Source organism: Microcebus murinus, chromosome 5, assembly GCF_040939455.1.
Source record: "Microcebus murinus isolate Inina chromosome 5, M.murinus_Inina_mat1.0, whole genome shotgun sequence".
NCBI classification, from domain to species: Eukaryota; Metazoa; Chordata; class Mammalia; order Primates; family Cheirogaleidae; genus Microcebus; species Microcebus murinus.
The window spans coordinates 76,225,701-76,251,703 of NC_134108.1; the positions used below are offsets into that span (position 1 = coordinate 76,225,701).

The 26,003-nt window shown below is 36.9% G+C and overlaps 1 non-coding gene across 1 annotated transcript; it reads left to right on the forward strand.

Annotated features, from left to right (window-relative positions):
* Positions 1–1,426: 1,426 nt before the first annotated feature.
* LOC142871230 (U6 spliceosomal RNA) lies at positions 1,427–1,532 on the forward strand. Its single transcript, XR_012919492.1, has one exon. It is a non-coding gene; the product is annotated as a U6 spliceosomal RNA (small nuclear RNA).
* The last annotated feature ends 24,471 nt before the right edge of the window (positions 1,533–26,003 follow it).

A 26,003-nucleotide genomic window follows, 5' to 3' on the forward strand; every position in this document is an offset into this window, starting at 1 on the left:
AATGTTAAAATTTTGCACTTTTGTCAAGATAAATGCTAAAAACAGAGAAACATTATGATTGCTATATCGTGGAGAGAAGGATCAATACCCCCTCATGTTGGCCCTCCACCAATCATTCTAGCCACACTACAGCTTTGACTTTCTCATAGCAACCATGGGCCACAGGAGGTTTCTAAACACAAAAGGCCAGAGGTAGCAAAATGTAGAATAATGAGGGTAGAGAAACAGAATGTTGGTGCCTCACAGACAGCAAAGCTGTTCCTAGGGCATGAGTAATCAAGAACAAGCACTTTGCAGAATATTTTGGAGAGAAGTAAAAGCTCCTTGGAAAGTCAGTAATAAAAACTCAAATTCAAATGAAGCTGAGCAAAGGGTCAGGCAAAGGCTACAAATCTTATGCAAATTGCTGTTGCAATAAAACATCCTGGAGTAGACTGGCATAGGACTAAAATACTGTGGAACAAGAATAAGAGGGCTACAGAAGACAACTGGCCAGTGTAACTTGGAAGAAGAAACATGAAAATTAAATATGAACAAATCCCTACCATGTCTATAATTTCTGATGATTTTCACCAACTCATAATTGATTTTCACCAATTCAATTATGAAAAATGAAAGTGTATTATTGGCTGCTGAAAATCCATAGTTATAGAAAGCAAATTAAACAAGTTAACAGTCCAGGTCTGCTATATATAGTTCTTGTTGCATAGAAGATTTTTTATTGTTTTATAAAATACTTTTACAGTCCCTCTGTATATTCACCAAAATTCTGATCCTTAGAAAAGAGAAAACAGGTGAGCAAATAAATTTGGATTTTTAACAAGACATGTCTGGTGACCAACAAATCATTTGAAAATATAAAACTTTCATTAAAAATGGATTTTGCTTAGGTAAATATGCATAATAGCAATGTTCTGGATTTTCTCGTCAGTGAGACAAAGAAAGGTTTATCATATATATTAAGATGTAAATACTGGAAAGGAGGAAATAAGAAAGGAGATTTTTCTATTTGTAGAAAAAGCTGCTGAAAGAACTGACATAACATTTCAGGTGTGCAATTTATCAATATGGCAAAAACATTATGCAATCTCTTTCAGGAAATCATCTTAGCTCAAAAAATGACTTGAAATGACCAGAGATGTGAGCAAATATTTGTAGGAAGTATGTTTACAATAGCTTTATTTCTCTGGTAAGGAAAAAAATAAGGGTGTTCATTTTGGCAGCACATATATAGACGGTCTCCAACTTACAATGGTTTGACTTATGGTTTTTTGACTTTATGATGCCACAAAAGTGATATACAATCAGTAGAAACTGTACTTCCTTCACCATGCTGAGCAGCAGCAGCCAGCCACAGCACCCAGTCATCCCATGTTTTCAATACAATATTTTTAACTTACAATGGGTTTATCAGAAAGTAACCCCAGTGTAAGTCAAGGAGCACCTGTACTACAATTGGAACAATACAAAGAAGATTAGCACGACCTCTGGACAAGGATTACACATAAATTTGTAAAGCATTCTATATGTTTGAACCCAACGAGTTTACCAAGACACATAATAATCAAATTATAAAAAATCAAAGACAAAAAATTTTGAGAGCAGCAAGTGATAAGAAATATATTACATACAAAGTTGTCTTACTACAACTATCAGTGGACTTCTTAGCAGAACCCTGTAGGCCAGGAGAGAGTGGGATGATACATTCAAAATGTTGAAGAAGAAAACCATCCAACTAAGAATATGTTACCCAGCAAGTCAATCTTTTAGCAATGAAAGAGAAATAAAAATCTTCCCAGATAAGCAAAAGCTAAGGGAGTTCATCACCACTAGGTTTGTGTTATGGGAATTGCTAAAGGGAATTTTGTTTCTTTAAACAGAAAAAATAACGCTACTAATTAATAACACAAAACTTACAAAAGCACAAAACCCAATGGTATAAATAATACAAAGCAAATTTAAGAATACTCAAGGACTGTAATAATGGTATGTAAAGTTGTTTTATCCCTAGTACAAGGATTAAGAACAAAAACATCATTAATAATAACCATTGCTAAAATAAATTGTCAAAGGATACATATCATAAAGTGGTGTAAATTTAAACATCAAAAATGTAAAATAGGGGAAGAATAAAAGTAGAAAGTTGTTGTATGAAATGAAAGTTTAGTTGTTATCTTCTTAAAATAGATTGTTATAAATAAACATGTCCTATGTAAGATTCATTTGTAACCAATCAGCAAAAATCTACAGGAGATGCACAAAACAAAAAAGAAAGGATTTGAAGCATACCACTACAGAAAACCATCAAACCACAAGGGAGGATAGCAAGAAAGGAAGAACAAAGTACTTATAAAACAACCAGAAAACAAAATTGCAGTGGTAAGTCCTTACTTGTTAATAAATACTTTGAATGTAAATGAATTATGTTCTCCAATATTCTCCAGTATTCTCCAGTCTTCACTGGATTAGATGATGGTATACTCAAGTTACATGGGGCAACTCTAACTATAAATCAACACATTGATCAGAGGAAAAGATTTAGCACTGAGTAGGAAGATCAGATTATATGAAATTCCAGTAGGTCCTGCTAAAAACAACAGGAGAATATAAAAATCAACAGGAGTGAGGCAAAAAGAAGAAAGCCTGAGTTGGCAGAATCTCAACAAGCAAATTTAGGTTCTAAAGGAAACCTTGTTGCCTGGTTCAGTTTTCTGATCAAAAGAATTCCCTGGAGTAAGAGAATAACCTCTTTTCATTAAAACTTTGTTGAAAGTTTGTTTATTTTCTTCAAATGAGAAGGCTAATAAAAGTGACCGTCATTCTCCCAAGTAGTACAGAAAGTACTAATCAATATTCATGCTTCTGCAAAAAAATTCATATTCTCCGATAAATAAAAGCACATTGTAGTATATGAATATATTTAAACACTTAACTATTGGATCATTTTCCATATTCATCTGTTCCTCTGCTCTTGGGTATAATAACCGGATAAATATTTAACAATAACTTCAGAGTGAAGCTGTTCCCAAAGGAAAAAAGTATTAATTATAAAAGTAATTCTGATTAACAAGAAAAATCTTTGCACATAGAGTAGCAGATGAAGAATTAAGCATTTTCTTGAATTCTGAAGGTCCCAAAGAAATTTTAGTACTGGGTCACAGCAGGAGAGATATATTACTGCAAATGCTTTTGCTACCAGTAATGGAATATCAAAAGAAAAGTGCCATAAGCAAGAAATAAAATTCCTTATCTCTCATAACAGTAAGCACCCAAGTAGGTGGTTCTGATTTGACTACTTCAGCAGTTCAGTCTAGAGAAGATTCTGCCTTGGCTTCGCTGTTCTACCCACTGACACAGGTTAATTGCTACTTATTCAAGCAATGTGTCCCCAGGATAATGTGCAAAGACTGGCAGGACCAACTTGCTCACTTGGGTCCCTTTTCCTGGAAGCATCCAGCATACATCCCATTACATCTCACTGACCAGGGTTTTATCCCATTTCCATACCTAGCTAAACCAACCATTGCAAAGTGGGGAGGAATTATTTAATTGGCTTAGAGTAATAAACATTCAACCCCTGAGGTGCACAATGAGGAAAATGGAGATTCTGTTTACAAATAAGAAGGGAGATGCTTGTAGGGTAGGCAGCCAACAGTGTCTGCCCCAGGAGAGTTCCAGAGAGTGTAAGCTAAGCCAAAAGCCAAATGCTTTGCCGTCCTGTATGAGGCCCTATTCGCCTTCTCTGCAGCTTTGCCTACTGTTGCCTGAATAAACCAAGCACTTATATTGGTCATATCTTTGAAAATTTGATTCTTTCATCCTCTGTTGAATTTATGACCACTATCTTCCAATCACAATTATTTTTAATAAGCTTAGTGAACAAGCAGGCTCATCTACCCCCTCTAGCAGAATACGTACCTTCTTTCTCTAGCCTTCCATGGTTTGGAATTTCTCTATTTGCTTTGTATCCGTTGCATGTCTCTCACCACACTGGAGTGAAAGCTTCTCGAAAACAGAAATGGTGTCATATTCATCTTTTACGTGTGATTCTGGTGCTTTCAATGTAAAAGGTATTTAATAAACATCATTTAAAAAGTCATCTTTTTTAAACCACTCAGTAGAATTCCACGGTAGGGATGCTTTCTCTAAGAAGCAAAAAGAGTGCTCTTATGTGAGTGATCACATCTTGCCCTGACTCTGCCCTTTTCCATTTATCAAGCTTTATTAAGTTTTTGTCTTCTTTGTGTTTGCTATAATAATTTCTCCCTCATTTAATAATATAACTTTCAAAATAAGTATCAGTTAAATCAAACATTGTGAACTCAAAAAGATAATATAGGACAAAAATTTACATCTCTCTAATCAAATAAGAATGGTAGCTTAAAATATCTCTGGAAAGGAGACACTCTAACCACTTGGTAAGTCATGTTGAACATTTGTTAATCAGGTAACTTTTCCTTTGACCTGGTCTAAATATTTCATATAGGATCTTGAATCCTTTTCAATTTTACTCTGTCTGTAGTAGAGATAAGACTAGAATCTTTGCTGTGATCAGGTTTTATGTTTTAGTAAAATTACTCAGTATCTTAACATGCTAGCTTATTTATGGGATTCTCAAACTTCTGAATTTTTTTTAATTTTATTTTTAAATTTCAGAATATTGTGGGAGTACAAACATTTTGGTTACATATATTGCCTTTGCACCACCCGAGGCAGAGCTACAAGCATGCCCTTCCCCCATACAGTGTGCTCCATACTCATCAGTTGTGAATTTACCCATCACCTCTGCCCTCCTCCCACCTGCCCAGCAGCAAATGAATGTTACTTCCATGTGTGCACATAGTGTTGGTCAGTTAGTACCAATTTGATGGTGAGTACATGTGGTGCTTGTTTTTTCATTGTTGTGATACGTCACTTCAAAGAATGGTCTCTAGCTCCATCCAGGATAATACAAGAGATATTAATTCACCGTTTTTTTTAATGACTGAGTAGTACTCCATGGCATACATATACCATATTTTATTAATCCGCTCATGTATTGATGGGCATTTAGGTTGTTTCCACATCTTTGCAATTGTGAATTGCAATTGCTATAAACATTCGAGTGCATGTGACTTTTTTTCTTTGGGTAGATATCCAGTAGCTGGATTGTTGATCAAATGACAGTTCTACTTTTAGCTCTTTGAGGTATCTACATATTACTTTCCACAGAAGTTGTACTAGTTTGTAGTCCTACCAGCAGTGTATGAATGTTCCTATCTCACTGCATCCGCTCCAACATTTATTATTTTGGGACTTTTTGATAAAAGCCATTCTCACTGGGTTTAACTAATATCTCATTGTGGTTTTGATTTGCATTTCCCTGATGATTAGAGATGTTGAGCAGTTTTTTATGTTTGTTAGTCATTATTCATCTTCTTTTGAAAAAGTTTCTGTTAGTGCCTTTGCCCACTTTTTAATGATTTTTTTTATTTTTTTCTTGTTGATTTTCCTAAGTTCTATATAGATTCTAGTTATCAGCCCTTTATTGGATGTGTAGAAAGCAAATATTTTCACCCATTCTGTAGGTTTTCTATTCGTTCTAATGATAGTTTCCTTGGCTGTGCAGAAGCTTTTCAATTTGATCAGGTGCTATTTATTTATTTTTGTTGCTGCTATGATTGCTTTGAGGGTCTTCTTCATAAATTCTTCATCTAGGCCAATGTCCAGAAGAGTTTTCCCAACATTTCTTTTAGAATTTTTGTGGTTTCATGTTTTAGGTTGAAGTCTGTTATCCATCATGAGTTGATTTTTGTGAGAGGTGAGCGGTGTGGATCTTGTTTCAGTCTTTTGCATGTTGCTATCCAAGAAAAAGAAATTTTTGAATCTTAACAAGAGGCAGAGTATGTCTTCCATATAGAGGTAAAAAAAAAAAAAAAAAAAAAAAAAAAAAAAAAAAAGCCAGATCTTCAAGATTTTAAACCCACGCCAGTCAGATGCACTGGGTTGGGCTATGATTTGGCAGCTGGTGGTATGGGGAAAATCCAGTCCTGGATGGCAACAGTGGCAGTGGGCCCACCACGGGTGCCCAGTTGCCACAGGAGGTGTTACAAGCTGTGGGTCCAGGGTCCAGAAATGTCACCAGCAGAGTCCTCACAGGATAGTTCTGGTGGCCTGGCCTCTCTTTATTTCTGCCTGCTTCCCAAGACTGTTTCTCCAGCTTCCTTAGAAAATTTGCCAGCTTCCCAACACTCATTCAAACTCCTGCTATGGGTGAGTCTCAGTTAGTTGTAAGAACCATAACCAGTATTTTATGTAAATACTACAGATATAAATGCTCATATTAGTGTGGTACTGAACAGTCTCGAATTACTTTTAATCATTATTTCATTTGCACTTGAAAATTCCAAAGGTTTTCTTCCTTCCTTTCTTCCTTTCTTTTTTCCTTTCTTTCTTTCTTTTTTCTTTTGTCACTTATTTTTTGTTTCTTATTTATGAAGCTAGGGTAAAAAGTTCCAGTAGTATTCTTTATCTAAAAGTTTTCTACATCCCTTTAAAAGCATAAATTTAAAGTGGATATAGAACTCATGTGAAGCTCTGTGAACGCTAAAGATTCAGTGTAATTATCACTGACCTTCAAATAACCCCTACAGACCAAATGGGATAAAGATGTTTTCCATGCTTAAAAGGCCAACTAATTTCTCTCAGCCAGCTTTTAAGCAAACATGGGATTGTATTTTTTTTTAATATAATCATGTTCTGTAGAACGATACTTTGGTCAACGGACTGCATATATGACAGTGGTCCCATAAGATTATAATGGACCTAAAAAATTTGTAACGCCTAGTAACATCATAACACCTTAGTACAACACAACACATTACTCACGTGTTTGTGGTGATGCTGGCGTAAGCAAACCTACTGCGCTACCAGTCGTATAAAAGTATAGTACATACAATTATGTACAGTACATAATATTTGATAATAAAAACCAAATGACTGGTTTATGTATTTACTATACTATTCTTTTAATTGTTATTCTAGAGTGTACTTTTTCTACTTATTAAAAAGAAAGTTAACTATGAAACAGCCTCAGGCAAGTCCTTCAGGAGGTATTCCAGAAGAAGACATTGTTATTATAAGAAATGACAGCTCCATGTGTGTTACTGCCCCTGAAGACCTTCCAATGGGACAAGATGTGGAGAAGACAGACAGGAATATTGGTGATTCTGACCCTATGTTAATGAGTGTGTTTGTGTCTTTTAACAAAAAAATTTAAAAAGTAAAACAATAATTTTAAAACTATAAAAACTTATAGAATAAGGATATAAAGGAAGAAAATATTTTTGTACAGCTGTACAGTGTGTGTTCTAAGTGTTATTACAAAAAAGTCCCACAGGTTTTGGTAACATGTGTCTCCATTATCATTATGTTCAAAGAAACTCTTGATTTCCCTCTGAATTTCCTCCTTGACCCAATAATTCTTCAATAATAGATTGTTTAGTTGCCATGACTTTGTGAAGCATTGAGTGTTTCTATAGGAATTGAACTCTAATTTTATACCACTATGATCAGAGAAGACTCATGGTATTATTTCTATTTTCTTGAATTTTTTAAGAAATGGGCAACAGAAATGAACAGAAACTTTTCCAAAGAAGATAGAATAATGGCCTGCAAACACATAAAAAATGCTTAACATCTCTAATCATTGGAGAAATGCAAATCAAAACCACAATGACATATCACCTAACCCCAGTGAGAATGGCCTCTATCAAGAAATTCCAAAACAACAAATGCTGGCGAGGAAGAGACAGGAACACTCTTACACTGCTGGTGGGACTGCAAATTAGTGCAACCTTTGTGGAAAAGAATTTGGAGATACCTCAAACAGCTAAAAATAGAAATACCATTCAACCCAGCAATAGCATTATTAGGCATCTACCCAAAAGAGCATAAGACATTCTATAATAAAGACATCTGCACCTGAATGTTTATGGCAGCACAATTCACTATTGCAAGGATGTGGAAACAACCCAAGTGTCCATCAATTCATGAATGGATTATTAAAATTTGGTATATATTTATAATGGAATATTACTCAATTCTAAGAAATGACAGTGAGTTAACACAGCTTATATTATCCTGGATTGAGCTTAAGCCCATTATCCAAAGTTAGGTGACACAAGATCAGAAAAATGGGCTCCACATGTACTTGCCATCAAATTGGTACTAACTGATTATCACTATGGCACTCAAAGGGTAGTGGTGTTCACCAAGGATTTGGGGGTTGGGGGAGGCACTCACATTTTAGGGATGTGGTGAGCATTGTGGAGGGGAAGAGCATACCTCTAACCCTTGCTAGGGAGAGGCAAAGATATAAAATACAACCAAAGTGTTAAAAAAAACCCATACATTTATCAGGTGTCAGGCAGTTGGAGGGGGGGGAAGAGGGATGGGTATATACATACATAATAAGTGTGATGTGCACTGTCTGGGGGATGGACATGCTTGAAGCTCTGACTTGAGGGGAGAGGGGTGGCAAGAGCAATGTACATAACCTTAGCATTTGTACACCCATATTATGCTGAAATTAAAAAAAAGTCAAAAAGTTTTAAAAAACTAAAAAGTTTATAAAGCAAAAAATTACAGTGAGCTAAGGTTAATTTATTATTAAAGTTTTTTTATAAAGTTAGTGTAGCTTAAGTGTACATTGTTTATAAAGTCTACAGTAGCATACAGTAATGTCCTAGGCCTTCACATTTACTCACTAACTCATGCAGAGCAATTTCCAGTCCTGCAAGCTCCACTTATGATAAGTGCCCTATACGGGAATACCACTTTTTTTTTTTATCTTTTAGACTGTATATTTTCTGTACCTTTTCTATGTTTAGATACGTTTTGATACACAAACACATGCTATTGTGTTACAATTGTCTACAGTATTCAGTAGAGTAACAAGCTATACAGGTTTGTAGCCTAAGAGAATCAGGCTAGGTGTGTAGTAGCCTTTACCATCTAGGTTTGCATAAGTATGATGTTTGCACAACAACAAAATCACCTAAGGATGCATTTTTCTGAACATATCCCCATCACTCGGTAACATGCAACTGTTTTAATTAATTAATTTCAATAATGGGCATGGTATGTTATTTTGTTCTAGATATTCTACATATATCTTTGTGGGAGTGTATGGTTTTGTGCCAAATGCACTGTGTGAAATCTTTACTTTTCAACCTTATGCCTTGAGCATCTCAAAGAACAACACATATTCAAGAAAATCAGTCTGTTTTTAATTCAGTGGAACACTGGGTCTTCAAATGAGCCCAGCTGCTGCTCTCCAAATAAGAACCTTGTTGAATTGGTTGGAACTAAGAATTTTGACTTATCATAATGCTGCACAGATAAACAATAAATGTCACTTGTCCTATCAAAATTATATGAGGAAACAAACTAATAAATTATTGGTGCAAAATGACAAGTAAAGCCCACAAAAAGACAAAGAGCTTAGTGTCCATCTGGGCTCTCCAGTCCAGGTGGCCCCTTCTCAGGGGCTGTGCTGTAGATTCTCCCCTTGCCTCCCTAAGCATGTTCCTCCCCACACCCTCAGCCAGCCCTCCCCTGCACTGCCTGCTCTGCAGCATGAGAGTCTGACTCGCGGTTGGCATCGCCACAGCTCTCCTGCTGTCCACCTTCATTCAGGCCAATGGAATTCACATGCAGTTCATAAGACAGTAGGAGGAGGCCGGGTGCCGTGGCTCACACCTGTAATCCTAGCACTCTGAGAGGCAGGGGCAGGCAGATCACTCGAGGTCAGGAGTTCGAGACCAGCCTGAGCAAGAGCGAGACACCGTCTCTACTATAAATAGAAAGAAATTAGCCAGACAACTAAAAATATATAGAAATAATTAGCCGGGCATGGTGGTGCATGCCTGTAGTCCCAGCTACTGGGGGGAGGGGGGGGAGGAAGGCAGAAGGATTGCTTGAGCCCAGGAGTTTAAGGTTGCAGTGAGCTAGGCTGACGCCACGTGACGCCACGTCACTCTAGCCTGGGCAACAGAGTGAGACTCAGTCTCAAAAAAAAAAACAAAAAAAAGAGAGTGGGAAGAGAAAGAGGATGTGCTATTTCTGTCTTGTTCCTTCTCTGCTCTTCTTCTGACCAACCTCTTAAAATAGCCACTTCCCTCTATCACTGCAGCTTCGACTGGGGAGCCCCTCTTCAATGGTTCCAGCTTTCACTGGACTCTAGACTCACAACTCCATTACCTTTCCTAGTCTCTTTGGCCCAAAGGGTGGGAAAGACTTTTCCTTTTTCTCTCTGTGGTCACCTCACCATCACCTGTTTGTTCTTTTAACCCTGCTCCTCCACCTTCAGGCCAGTAGTCCCTTAATTAAATCTCTTCATTGGAACCACCCAAGGTATATTTTATTTACTATCTGAACCCTGACTGCTTACAGGATGAACTACCTGTGGCATTTAATATGAACCACAGTCTTGTTTTCATCCTTTAAGCTCAGGAACCTGTCTTGTTAGCATACTAGATTCATACGTTAGAAAACATGGAATCAAAGCTCAGGGAGGCATGATAAAATCAGAATGATAATTTATTAAAATACAATAATTATATTACTGTAATGATTGGAAGCCTGAGTCTTCCTTCCAGTTTACCTTTTTATTGTAGCATTTGCATGAGAAACCAGCTTGTAGCAAAACTATTCAAAAGTGTGCATGGTGAGTCTAGATTCAGACTGTGGGGAGTTAATTATATTATTCAAATATTTGATAACCTTAGACTAGCATAGCCTGGAGCCTCTTCCATTGCCTCTGTACCCTCCTGAGACACAGGATAGTAGGCCAGGGTAGTATATCCTCTGAAAATTGCCTCAATCTGTGCTGCCAAAATTTCTCTCTCTGACTCTCTTTTTACTGAATTTTCAAGGCAACAATTATGTCCACCTACCAAACCCACTCCCCTCCCATATACACAGTTATGATCAGTGCATTTCTTCTTTAGAAAATTTTTCCATTTTTATAATCAAATCTTATGGGTTAAGGGCCATTCTGCCTTTATAAAGTGATCTTCATACATTCATGCTTTCCACAAATATATGCTGACAATTTTCAATGCATCTGGCAGATGCTGGGTTTCAGAATATACTCTGAAGAATACATTCACTCTCTTACTCATTATATATTGGTTTCTTATTTTCAATGTCAGAAAGCAGTTACATTCTTTATCCCAAGCTCTTTAGGGACATCACATAAAATTCTCCAACTACTAACAATACAGTTATTTCCTACATGAGTATCAAAGAATAATCTAATCAGTGACAGAGCAATACAAAAGGAAAAAGAAAAGAAAATGTTTACAGAACTGCTAGAGAGATAACAAGGGATTCTGGGTGTCCCAGGGATGAAAGTGGGTGCTATTGCCCCACCTGGGAGAAGGACAAGGGTGGGCCCCAGGCCCCCATCTTGGTCCTGCCCCACTCTAATCCTGCCCTGAGCTACTGCCATACCTGGGAAAGGAGAGAATACCCTACGAATCTGCCAATCGTAACTTAGCACACCAGCTGCAAAAGAATTCAAAGGACTCTCCAGCCCACGGGCCAAGCAGCATAGATACCATAGAGTCTGGAAATTGAGCTATAACAACCCACAGGCATAGTCTCAGACTCAGGTCATGCAACTCCCACTGTCCAATCAAAGTGGTTCCATGGTGACCTCTGAGCCATAGAGAGGTCCCAATCTGGGCACTATAAAACAAGATGCAGACCATAACCAGGCTCTCTTTTGTCCCTTCCTTTTGCTCTCCCTTTGCTGCAACAATGGATCTGGTTATATTATCTGTGGCATTTGTATCATGCTCTGTAAACCTATATATTGCTCTATAGTCCTGTCTTTCTCTCCTCAATAAACCTCATTTTTGTGCTTGCCTTACTTTGGTGCATCTGGTCATTCTTTGACCATGAGTGCACCAAGAACCGACATTTCAGACTAAAACCTGACTGAACCATTTTAATATTCTACATATCCTGAATTTTAGGCCAGGCATGGTGGCTCACACCTGTAATCCTAGCACTCTGGGAGGCTGAGGTCAGGAGTTCGAGACCAGCATAAACAAGTGCGAACCCTGTCTCTACTTAAAAATAGAACAAATTAGTCAGTCAACTAAAAATATAGAAAAAAAAATTAGCTGGGTGTGGTGGCTGTCACCTGTAGTCCCAGCTACTCAGGAGGCTGAGGAAGAAGGAGGATCGCTTGAACCCAGGAGTTTGAGGTTGCTGTGAGCTAGGCTGATGCCATGGCACTCACCCTAGCCTGGGCAACATATCGAGACTCTGTCTCAAAATAAATAAATAAACAAATAAATATCCTGAATTTTACCAACAAAATAATCATATTTGCTAATAATTTGACCAAGTTAAGATTTATTACCTTTTTAAATTATGGTGTCTTGCTTAACTCTGAAATGTGTATGTACTGGTTGCAATTAGAAATCAGAGTGGTCCAGATCCAATTGTGAACTACTAAGTCTGTCCTTTTCATCTCCATCGAACCATCTGTGAAAGAATCATCGTCCTTCATTATGCCGCACTACATCATGCACACCCACATACACAGCCAGTACTTTTTTCTTCTCTCTCCTAATCCAATGCTGTTTGCTAGCTTATCTGCTTCTCTTGCTCCTCTGTGATACACCCCTCACTCAGCAGTGGAAGTGATAACTTAAAAATGTAAATCTGATTAAGTCATTTCCTGGGTTTGAATTCCAGATCTGTCACTTTCTAACTGACCATGGGAAAGTTACTTTACTTTTCTGTGCCTCCATTTCCTCATCTATAAGATAAGGACATTCATAGTACTGTCCTCACAGGATTGTTTTGGACATTAAATGTTTGAATGCATGAAAAATGTTTAAATGGATGCCTGACATTCCTAAGCTAGCTATCATTTTATTGACAAAAGTGTTTTTTCCCCGCATATTTCCTGTGACACCAACTCAGGCAGCAGCTAGGATATTTTATGTTTATTGCTTCAGGGAAAAAATGGCATCAAAGAAAAGAGAAAAGGTCTTCTGAAATTGTTGGCGGAGGAATTCCTTTGAGAAGACATAAGACATTTTGAGTTTCAAAGGTTTCGGGGCATAAAATTTAGACTGTAAACAAATGATTTGGAAAAAAAAAAAAAAACACACTCAAGTGAAAAAGCATAATGCCCAACCCTCCATTAGATAAAAGTTCTGTGTTCAGGAAGGAGTCAAAGAGAACCCTGAGAAAAGGCCCTAGGCCTTGTCTCCACCTCCTAGGCTAAACTCAGGGAGGGAAAGACAGAAGTCTGGGTATGTTTAGAAGCTCTGAGAACAACGAGGGATCCTGTGAGAGTAAGGAAGAAGAAAAAGCTGCATGTCGTATCTTAACAGAAGGAGACGAGGGATGTTGGGTTGGTAGACAACAGATGCCAACGTGGAGAAGTGGAATTTGCCACATTGCTGTCCCCTCTCCCAAATGCCTTGGCATGATATAAGAGCCCCTCTCTGGATGACTAAGATTATCATATATTTTATGCTTAGCTAACGGAGGTCTCAAAAAAATTAGGTCCATCTGTGGAAACATAAAACTATCTACATGTCATAAATGCTTTCCTGTTGCTCTAAATTGCAAGCTTCTTACCTTAGCCTACAAGCACTGCTTGTCCAGGTTCCTGTTTCTAAACCTTGTCTCATACCATATTTTGTTCTTTGTCAATACATGCCAGCCACACACGTCTTTTCTCTTTTGAGAACTGGGGAAACTCTTTTCCCAAAGTGTTGGTGGCTCCTGTGCTCTTAAAATGTTTAGATCATTCTAAGCCTTAGGATATCCTCAAAATCATCTTCTCAAAGAAGCCTTTTCTGACTTAAAAGTAAACTTCCCCATGTGTTCTCCATTTCATATTAATTTCATCCATAGTACTTAACAATTGTTTATTTACTCATTAGTTTACTTATTAGATTTTTTTCTAATCTCCACGAGGCCTAGAATCTTTTTCCATCTTGTTCTTTGCAATGTCTTCAGCATCTAGCACACTTCCTGGCATAGAGTATGCACTCAGTAAATATTTGTTAAATGAATGAGTGAATTGTTTTCTTTCGTCCAACAGTAGAGAAGTTCACGATGTAGTAATAGTGACTTAATATTTTGTCCTTTTCATTTGCAAAAAATTATTTTGAAAAGAAACCTTAAAGGATATTTTCTATCCCAAATATATAAAGTGTATTATGTGTTCAGAGATCCCCAAGCCCACCCTCAGATTCAATGATTCACTAGAAAAACTCATAGAACTCAGCAAAGCTATTATACTCACAGAAAGAGTTTAGTATAGTAAAAGGATACAGATTAAAATCTTCAGTGTGGAAACATAATATAGGTGGTGGCAACTGCAAATAAGACAAAAATCAAAGTGAATCTCTGGAGGCCTAAAGTAAAAGAAAAAGTTGTTTGTGGGCCCACAACTCACAACCAATCTCATACACTGTATTGCACCAAGAGCATGTACATGATCCAAAATAAATCTTTGCCACTAGAAATTTATTGTTTATTTTATCTAATGTTGATCCAAAAAGAATCGGACATAAGTTTTTTAAAAAAAAAATACAATCAATATAAAAGTAAAACATCTACATAAGCCAATGATGCAGCATATTGGGAATATTGGACAGATTTCCAGAACCCTGAAAGACAATCAGTACCCACAGTGTAGATGAATTTGGGGACCCAGTTGGAATCAGAAAATGTGAGGTAAACAAAGACTTCAATCTTCCTGCCTTTGTGTTGCTTCCTCAGAGACATAGACCTATAATGTCCAGAAGATAAGAAAGTTCTCTACATGCAGAAGTTCTGTTTAAAAATAATCAACACTATTTTACAACCCATTCCTTTACCCCTCCACTTTCGTGTTTTATATTTCTTTGTCCATCCTTTTAGCACCATTTAATACCATATAGGTAAAAGTATAAGAGAAACCAATAGTACATTATGGTTTGGCATGTAAAGTTAATATTAGGAAGCAAGAGAAATGTTAAAAGTTATATAAATGACACAAGGAAAAAATTGGAGACTCTTTCAAACTGTTCCTGAATAAATTCTCTTATACATAAGATAATTAAGAAGAGAGTAAGGATAATCCTTGGTCTGGCAGGGTCACATTCAGCAGATGTCCATTAACATTCTCACTTTGAGAAGAAGATGAATTGATCCACCAGCCTGAGATCTAAAAGGAAGCATCACACACTCCTGATGACAAGAGAAGTAAATAGATCCTATCCTACTAATTGGTAATTACAGTAAATGATCATCAAGGACCTTCTCCTCTTCCAACTACCCTAACATCCCCTTCAACTACATGACTCCCACTCATTTTATAGGATTGACCTCCTCTTGAATTAATAACTTAACATCACAAGCTAGACCTTTGACTAGAAAAAATGTGGGGTTTGTTTTCTCTTTTTACAAAGTGAATTAAGTAAGAAAAAAATATTATGAACCAAAATGCATCAGTAAAAGATAAAGCTGTATGTCCATCTGTAAAGTGTGGACTCTGTACTGCAGATATCTGAATTATTGATATGGAAGACAAAAGTGAAATGCTTCTCAAAGGTCAAAGAAGAATAAGAGACAAAAGCTATAAAAAAGAGTTGATAGAAGTAGGAGAGAGAAAGTTTCAATCTACTAATAATTGTTATTGTTAAAGAGTAGGACAAAATAAATAAAGTAGAAAAAGCAAAGGTATGATTGAATAAAAACTGTCCTGAATTTTTAGAACTAGGTCTGAGAAGTTTACACAGAGATTACTCTGAGTAGTAGTAAGGCCATACTCTGATGTCCACCCTCCAGAAAGTAATCAACAAAACTTGGGCAATAAATGTACAATCACTGCAAGGTCTTTGGCCTATAAGAAGAGCTCAAATATTTCTTGATTCTCAAGCTCATTAAAAATCAGACAAAAATTCATTATATCTACATGTGTAGCCTTAAACATAGTGTCACAAGAGAGGAATCAATGTCAGAAGCAAAATGTGGTTAATGGATACAAAAATACAATTAGATAGAAGCAATGTGTTCATAAGGTCTAGTATTTGATAATTCAGTAGGGGAACTATAGTGAACAATAATTTTTGTATATTTCAAATTAGCCAAAAGAGAAGAACTGTAATATTCTAAACACAAAGAAAATATAAATGTGTGAGGTTACATATAATCCAATTACTCTGATTTGATCATTACATATTATATGCATGCATCAAAATACATATACCCCCAAAATATGTACCATTATATCATATATCAATAAAAAAACTTAGAAACACAAAAAAAATGAGATTATTTTAAAGCACTTATAAGGGTCAGAGACTATAATAAGCATTAGTACGTACTTGATCATCATCATATTTATCACAGCTCTCTGAAAATGCTCTCACATCACAGCAGAAAAATGAGGAGATAACTTTGCAAGTCATAAATAGAAGACTGCCATTATCTTTAGTTCTAAACATCTCTTCAAGGTCCAAATGGCATTTGGGACAAAGGGCAAGTGTTTTCAAGACAGTTACTGTCATATGTGATTTATCTGAGAAAAAAATAACTTCTTTGGTTGTACTGATGTTACTAATCAAAAAAAAAAAAAAAAAAAAAAAACCCTCGGGCTGACCTATGATACTCCTGCAATACGAAATGGCAAAGATATTGAGGCAAGATCTTTATCAATTTTAAGGGTAAAAAGTTATGACCTGAAATCCTGCTCCCAACCAAGTTAATATCAATGTGAAAAAATAAAAGATATTCTGGGATGTTCAAGCCTTTGGAGAGCATACAACTCATATGCCCTTCCTAAAATAAAAACTTATTTCAAAATGTTTCCTAGAGAAGGTGGTAAGTCAAATCAAAGTACGTTAGAGTGAAAATATCATGGTATCAATGAAAAATTTCTAACCAAGACAAGAAATTTAAAAAAGAAGAAATAAAAATAAAGAAGCTAAATTCCCAGTATTTGCAGATTAAATTATTATCTTTCTGAAAAGCCCAGCATGATTAATAGAAAAATTATTTGAATAGATAGCTCACTAGAAGGAGGAACCAGTTTAAATAACATATTTCCACACCTTTCTTTTACACCTGAAATAACAAGTTCTAAAAATCAGGGAAAAATAACCATTTCCAAAATAAGAAAGTCTATCAGACACCTGGAAATAACAGAACAGCAAAAATATGAAAGCTATCTGCATAAAGCCACCAGAGCTATCAAGGAATAGAGATGCTAACTTGAATTGGAGAGCTGTTCCCTGTTCCTTAATGGAAAGGCTGAAGGAAATACAGATGGGCTCTTAAATACACTTAGAGAATGAAAACTTTTCTAAGCATGCCTCTACAGGCAGCAACCACAAAGAAAGGCACTGAAATATACAACGATATTCAAATTTTAATATCTGTGTATCCAAAAACCCCACAAACAAAAGATACACACCAACCTGGGAATAAATACTTGTAACCTACATGACCAGCAAATAGATAATAGCCTTAAATGGATAAAGAGCACATACAATTCAATATAAAAATGCACATTCCAATAGAATAATGGGTGAGAATATCAATAAACCACCCGCCGCAGTAGGTGAAAGTAAACGGCAATTCGAAAAATTATTCAAGCATATGGGTTTTCTGGAAAGTTGAGAAAGTTGAGCCAAAGTTCTTTCTTTTTACGATCCTCATTACTCTTCCAACAAGAATGAGGTAAATTATAAAAAGTTTACTGCATTCCTAAGAAAGAGGACCACTGCAATTCCAACAGTACCACAACTGAAAAGACTGATCTTTCAAAGGATTAAAATGTCCACCAAATATGAATATCATGCCTTTTCTACTTTCTTTTTGATTAGTATGTGTGCTGAGCTATATCCACACGACAAAGAGAACCCGCTGCCCCGATGGCATGTGTGTTTGTGATGTGTGCGTGTGTATCACTCTTAGTTTGGACACACTCGTTTGCAGGAGTGTCACAAAAATACGTACAGCTTGAGACCTGCTTTTCTGATAGCATCCAAAACTATATGATGTTATAGATATGTATTAGTTGAACAGATAATGTGACATTTTGCTAAGGAAGGAGAATCTACAGATAGCATGGTACAGAAAAAATATGTAGATAGAATGGCTGACTGATTGATACCAAAAAGTCTGAAAAGGTATACACCAAAATGTGAACAATGCCATGTTTTTGCCTGATGTTGTCATTCCTCCATCATCCTAGCTCTGTTTCATACATGGATCCTCTTATACATCCCATAGTTGTTCCAATCTCATAATGATTTTGTTAAAATGATTTTTTTCTTTCTATTTTTATTTATTTATTTATTTTAGTGTATTATGGGGGTACAAGTGTTAAGGTTACTTATATTGCCCATGCCCCCCTCCAGTATTCTATGCTATTGGCACCTGCTTTTCTTAAATTATCTTCAATATATCTAGGATATTCTAGAACTTTATAGTGATAACTACTGTTTATTGCACTTTTACAGTGTTCTGACAATTGAACCACTTATTTTAAATAATGAATTTATTACAGCTGCCCACCAAGATCGATGCTAATATCATGGACTTCATTTTTATGCAAATGAGTGAATTGAGGTTCAGAGAAGTTAAATAACTCTAGGTCGTAAGAATGGAGACAGGATTTAAACCAACATATTTATGATTTCAAAGTGCATGCATTGTTTAACCTGGACAGTGATCATTCTTCCCTTTTCTTTCCTTCAGCCTAGTACCCTAGAATGGCTTTCTTCTTTCTTTAAACTCTCTCCATGTGCTTTTAGTAATGTGACTGAAGTATCATATACAGTAATGGTGTTAGGCAAAAAGAAAGCAACTTATATAATAGAATGAATATTACTTGTAAATATGCCCACCATTAAATAGATGTCACTAATCCATATTCTTTCCTGAGCTACACTATCATGTAGAAAAAAGCCTAGGGGCTCATTTATAAAAAAGATGTTTGTTAATTATCTATGCTGCTATGAACTGGACACTGTGCTAGGTGTGGGTATATAATTTAGGTAAGATCAGGGTGGTCTTTTCACTCATGGAGCTCACAGTTGGGTGGCTGTTTATTTTTTGCCCCCCTATGTTTTACATGTGTTTTGATAGCACTTATCATATATCACTATTACAGTAATTCATATATTGCAAGAGACATTAATTCATTTGTGAATTTTTTGGAGGATAGAAACAAGGCCTTTTCCATCTTTGTTTACTCTCAAAGCCTAACATAACACTTGATACAAGAATTTATTCAATACATAAGTATTTCTATTTCTACATTCTCCAGCCACAGCATCTAATATGATAAAAGGCCATATCATAGGCATGGATACTCTCAGTGTAACCAATCTCTCTCACTTCCCCAACTTTGGGTAGAAAATACGGTTATGTGACTTTTAACAATAAAATTAATAAGACTTCAAGCCTCCACTTTGCCATTCTGAAAAAGCCCCTGTTGAATTCCTGAGGTGTGACCTTCTAGAAAAATATGTCTTCTTATATCACTTTGTCCCAACTGTCTTCAAACAGGCAACTACAGAACTCCCTGCGGCTGTGGAGTCTCAGTCAATGCACAGCAGGTTTCTAATTCTCCAAACACAGCTGTGGCTGTTATCAATACATTGCCAAGACAGCGGCCAGAGCATCAGCACTGATGGCACCAAGACATCACAATAGCTCATGAGTCATCCAAGCACCGCACAGGAGGTGGAAAGTGGAATCTTCTATCTCAGCCATTGATGCTGTTTCTCTCCATTTCTGCAACAATTTCACTATGGTTCAGTGGAAGAAAAGCAAACAGCTGCTCCTCTCAGCATGCAGTTCAGCAATGAGCACCCCATGCCATCAGCCTCACATCCACAGCTCTCCTCTATTAGATATTGATAATCAACCATCCATCCAACACATGCCAAGGAACCAAAGGCCGAGTCAGAGTGAAGGAATTTAAAAAATGACTGTAAAGAAAACTTTCATAAAATGTCATCTCTTTCTCTTTAGAAAATATCTAGTTCCCATAGATTCAACACTGCACACAACTCTAGGGATTTTGGTAAAGTGTCCCCCAGTTTTGCCAGAATATAGAATATAATTCTCCAGGGATACATTTTTCCTCATGAATTGCAAAAAAAAGAAATCCTTTGGATAAGTTTATCCACAAATATTCACCCACAGAAGGGTCTGTGTTTGAATAATTAGGTTAACTGTGTTCAAACTACTTTTATTTTACATGAAAGAGAATATCATCTATCTCTTTAAAACTACCATAAAATTTTCAAAGTATATTGCATTTCAACTTTTTACATTTATGATTATGTGTTCACTCTTTTGATTATAAAAGTAATACACGTTCAATATAAAAAATATGGAAAATGGAAAAAAGCAAAGAATAATTTTAAATTATCCATGATTTTACAACTTAAAGATAGCAACTCAAACTCTTGATGTATTCCTTTCTCATCTATAAGGTTAACTACCACCAATATTAACATTTTCATACTGTTGTAATAAACTGTTAGGGTAGGATAGACAGGCTTTGATTTCTAAGACCAATGGAAGAGCTTCCTGGAATTAATGGGAGGATGTATCCTAAGGGAGGAAGGAACCACAACCAACTAGCTCTACTAACAGAGCCAGCAGTCAGCAGAGAGAGACACCAGGTCTGGCATGGAGGTACAGTCAGCTTGTCTTACAGTTCAGCATCAGTGGAATCCCAGGGAGTGGAATGCTACAAATGAATGACGGAAGACGACCTTGTCCAAGATCTCAGGAAGGTATTGAGGACGCAAGGCTGTTCTGTTTTGATTCCTTTCTAGTTGAGAGCAACACAATAATGGCGTCCTCTTCATTTCAGCAAGAACAGGTATAGCTTTGGCATATGCCTTTGGTAATTAGGGTTCCAGAACCACTGAGAAGCACTGATACCTCAAAAGCTCTAACATTATCAACAGCACAAGGTACTCCAGAGAATAAAAAAGAGGACTTTGTAGATAGGAGCAGTGTCCTACTGGAGAGAGAAGGAAATAATCAGAGAAATATAGAGCTTTCACAGACTGTCAAAATATACGATGTCTATTTGTATAACGGTAAGAAAAAAGTATTTTTACTCTCCCCTTAGAAAGAGCCATTTTGTTTATAGAAAGGCAACCCAGGGCATGCTCCTAACAACTAAGAAACTAAGAGAATGCTAAATTGCTTTGCATTACAAAGAATTGAGAATTGCCTACACGTGTCTATAAGAAAAATAAGAGCTGTTCAGAGAAGGACAATGATGAGGAGATCTGGAGAAAATAGCAAAGATATTGGCAGGAAGCAACTGTGCAAGGTAAAATAACAGCCTATAAGAAATGCCAAGTGGAAGAAATGGCTAAGGGACGTTAAGAAGAGATGCTGTTATTTGATTTGAGGTTGAAAGCTTTTCCACTGCCCTCAAACATTAAATGCAAGTGATCTGCTACAGACAACTGCTTTGTGTTAATGATGCTTAGAAGAAATCAAAGTATGCTCCACATTTTAATGTAGTAAAATGAACAGCAGAAGGCAAGACATCAGGGTTCTGGAGGAATAGGATTTGAAGAGGAGGGAACTATGAGGATACAAACTTTCAGGGAGTAGAAAAAATTATCTTATAAATTATCACATATTATAAAATATATTAATATACAAATGTATAACAGAATTGGAGAAATATTTTTTATTTAAAGTATGTCAACGTAATTTAAATACTTTTCTATCTTCCATTTTTATAGCTACAAATAATTCCATATTAATGTGATTGTAAATTTAAGTGTTTGCTTTTAGCTATCTCCTATTGTAAACCTAGGGGTTATTTCCAGAGTTTCATGATTATCGCAAATGTTGCAACCACAGTCATGTGCATATTTGAAGACATCTCTGATTTTTTTCTATAAAACTATTTTAGAGTGGAATTAAAAAGTCTAAGAGTATGAAGGTTTTTCAAGCTTTTGATGCATACTGATAAATTGTCCTCATAAAGAATTATATCAGCTTGCCTTCCTGCCAGCAGAGTATGACAGCATCAAATTCCTTTGATGTTAACAAATAAATACTTGACATATGAAACCTAATATTAAAGAGGGAGCTAGCATAATTAAACGATGAGAATTTATCACAATCTCAAAAAGGTGAGTTAATATTGAGTCATAAAAAGGGGCAGTAACCTGACCAAGACAGCTTCACTAAACTTTAGACACACTTCTTCCTGAAGCTAGGCCCCTGATCTCCCTTTTCTTAGAGCATTTACTTTACAAAATTTGTAAGTGAAAATGCTTCCTCTGCCCCTTTGAGATGTATATCTTTTAAAAAGCCTCTTGATAGTTATACAACCCAGAACTGCCTTTCTCAAGGACTTGGGAACCGCTCCCTTTGAAATGTAACCCTCAAGGAAGATACTGCCCCTGTCTCCCTCCCAGTCTCTGTGGGAAGGTAGGAGCCTAACTAGGAGCCTCACTCTGTGGTAGGATGGGAGCCTTGGTCCAAGTTGTAAAGCTACCTCTTGTCATGAACATATGAGAAAGTTTACTTTTCCATTGGGTAAGAACAATTAGCAAACACAGGTGGCCTGCAATACTTTCACTCTGGCTCTTAAAAACTCTCCAGCCCTTTGTTTCCACAGAATTGAGCTCAGATTTAGTTTTGGCTTCCTTCTCCTATTGCAATAGTTGAATCAGAGTCTCACTTTGTTGCCTAGGCTAGAGTGCCGTGGCATCAGCCTAGCTCACAGCAACCTCAAACTCCTGGGCTCAAGTGATCCTCCTGTCTCAGCCTCCTGAGTAGCTGGAACTACAGGCGTATGCCACCATGCCCGGCTAATTTTTTCTATATATTTTTAGTTGTCCAGCTAATTTATTTTTAGTAGAGATGGGGGTTTCGCTCTTGCTCAGGCTGGTCTCAAACTCCTGACCTTGAGCGATCCTCCTGCCTCAGCCTCCCAGAGTGCTAGGATTACAGGCTTGAGCCACCACGCTCGGCCCTGCAATAGTCTTGAATAAAGTCTTTCTTGCCTGTATAACTTCATCCCACTGCAATTTTAACTTTGACACTCCATAAAGCTACCCAGAAAAGCAGAATATTTGTATGTGATATAATTGCAATTATTAAATGCTGTTGAAATAAACTAATTGGAAGTTTTCCTAAAATTCTGTTATTTCTATCACCTGCCATAAATTTACAAAGTACTCTCAAGTTTATAGCTTTAAAAATTTTTCTTAGTAAATACTAAATTATTAATTCTATGGGGTCATGCACAAACATGTAATTTCTATAATTCTCTTGTTTCCTTATTTACAAAATGGGACTTGCTAAATGGCTCCTAAGATCCTCATAGATCTAAGACTCTAGGGTCTGATGCACTCTACAAAATTCCAAATTACTAAATAGACTGTTCTGCTGCAGAGTTTGTATTTCTACAACACCAATTAGCTCACACCCAATTGGGAAATAGAGGGATTATGTCAGTATAATGTGGACATAATCTGGTTCATATGTGATTTATTTTATAAGCAAAGGGAACCAGAAAAGCAGGAATAAAAACAGAACCTTCAGCAGAGAAGGATAAAACCCTAAGCCGACAGTTGTACAGGCAGGAGGAACTCTTTCAGCTCTATTTTAATAAAATTATAAAGAAGTCCTGCCCCAGAGCATCCCTGCCCCACAGAGCAGCACCCAAGCTTCCTATGATTCACCTCATGAGCAGTCGCCCTCTCCCAGAGCCCATCTTCAAAGCAGCCTCACTGGTTTGGAGCTCTACTTCTGTCCACCTGCCAGCCCTATGCTACTTAAGAGTTGCTAGCATTTCTACTGTATTTTTTTCTGTGTTTTTAGTATCCTCTGTGGCAGTCTCTAGCTATAATGAACTGCCTACCTGAGTGGTCTACTGTCTCCCAAGGTACTAATTACTCTTTTAGTTAGTGCTCTGATTACAAAGTTGCGCTGGTGGGAATGGTCTCCCATCACCCTCACTCTGTTTTTCCCATTAATTACTGTTACTTCTAGTGGAAAATTTTGCAGAACATCAGTATTTTGTTTTATTTGTCCAAAACCACTGAACCCCTGTACTTATTTTTTATTTATTTATTTATTTGTTTGTTTGTTTGTTTTTGAGACAGAGTCTCACTCTGTTGCCTGGGCTAGAGTGCCGTGGCATCAGCCTAGCTCACAGCAACCTCCAACTCCTGGGCTCAAGCGATCCTCCTGCCTCAGCCTCCCGAGTAGCTGGGACTACAGGCACGTGCCATCACGCCCAGATACTTTTTTCTATTTTTAGTTGTTTGGCTAATTTCTTTCTGTTTATAGTAGAGACGGGCTCTGGCTCTTGCTCAGGCTGGTCTCGAACTCCTGAGCTGAAGCAATCCTCCCGCCTCGGCTTCCCAAAGTGCTAGGATTACAGCTGTGAGCCACCGCGCCCAGCCTAGAACCCCAGTACTTATAACCTCTCTCAATCTACCAAAAACTAGAAAAATATGTAAATAAGGCTCCATACATTGCTTACCTATGTATCCAAAAATTAGTTAAGTACCTGCCATGTGCCACTATACTCTTCTCTTGACCCATTTGAAAATACCTGAAAGTTTTGCATCTTTACTAATGACGATGGAAACACTTTTTGTACTTTAATGTTCTCCATAAAAATATTTTTGTATGCATTAAAAACCATTCCTGAGCATAGAGAGTGTTGTTTTAAAAACACAATTCATTTTGCTGGTTTGATAGAAAGCTGTCGCTCAGATTGCCTCTCACTGGTGGCTCAGTATCTTCCCTCCTCACTTTCATCAGACTCTCAGGACAGGGATCAGCCCCAACAAGACAGTCTCTATCAATTCCTACCTGGCAGCTCACTTCACAGCTGCTCACTCTTTTCCTTCCACATCCCCAGGCTTTATTTCACAGCTGTAGGTTTCGCTTAATAAACTAGACCACACTTGACTTTTCATCTTCCTGGAGCTGAATCATAACAAAGCCCCTAAAACAAAGCGAACCTGAACAAACCACACACCCCGCACGAATTTTATTATAAATCAAACATTTCTTTATTGGTTAGAGTAAAAATGACCCTCCTGCTGCAGTACTTTCAAAGCTAGTTTTTAAAATATCAAAGAAAATATGGTTGCTCCACCTCATGAATTTACTTAGCCTCCCATGATTAGTATTTGCTATGGAAAGAATTTTAGACTTTCAAATATGTTGTTTGCTTTTATAAGGACTGGTTAAGGCACAAATAATATTGAAAGATAATCAGAACTTTACCCTAATTCAGAGGGGGTTGATAAAGTTGAACATGGGTTTAGAGTGTGTATAAATGGAAACACACTAATATATGCATTAATATGTATGATACTGCATATTAGAATAATAAAATCAACTTCACTCCCTACCCCAACGTACACACACAGAAAGGGAAGAAATTTGCATTATGGACTGAATATTTTTGTTCCCCCAAAATTAATATGCTGAAACCCTAAACCCCAAGGTGATGATATTTGGAGGTGGGCCTTTGGGACATGATTAGACCATAAGGGAAGATCCCTCATGAATGAGATTAGTTATTCTTATAAAAGAGACCCAGGAGAGCTCAGCTGCTTCTTCCACCATGTGACAACACAGCAAGAAGGTGATCAAAATGAACTAGAAAGGGGGCCTTTGCTTGACACCAAATCTGCCTTAATCTTGGACTTCTCAGACTCCAAAAATAAATAGAGAAATAAATTTCTGTTATTTATAAGATATCCAGTCTATGGTATTTTGTTATAGTACTCCAAGCAGACTATGACATTTTGCTTAAAAAATTTCATGATTTACAAGTAATTATTTTAAAGTTTTCCCTAGGTATTTGTGTAGCTAAGACAATGGTTTTTAAGAGGCATATGAATCAGCTGTAACCCAAGGGGCACAATTCTAAAGTGGAAATTTCTCAACTACTGCATAGTAATATGACG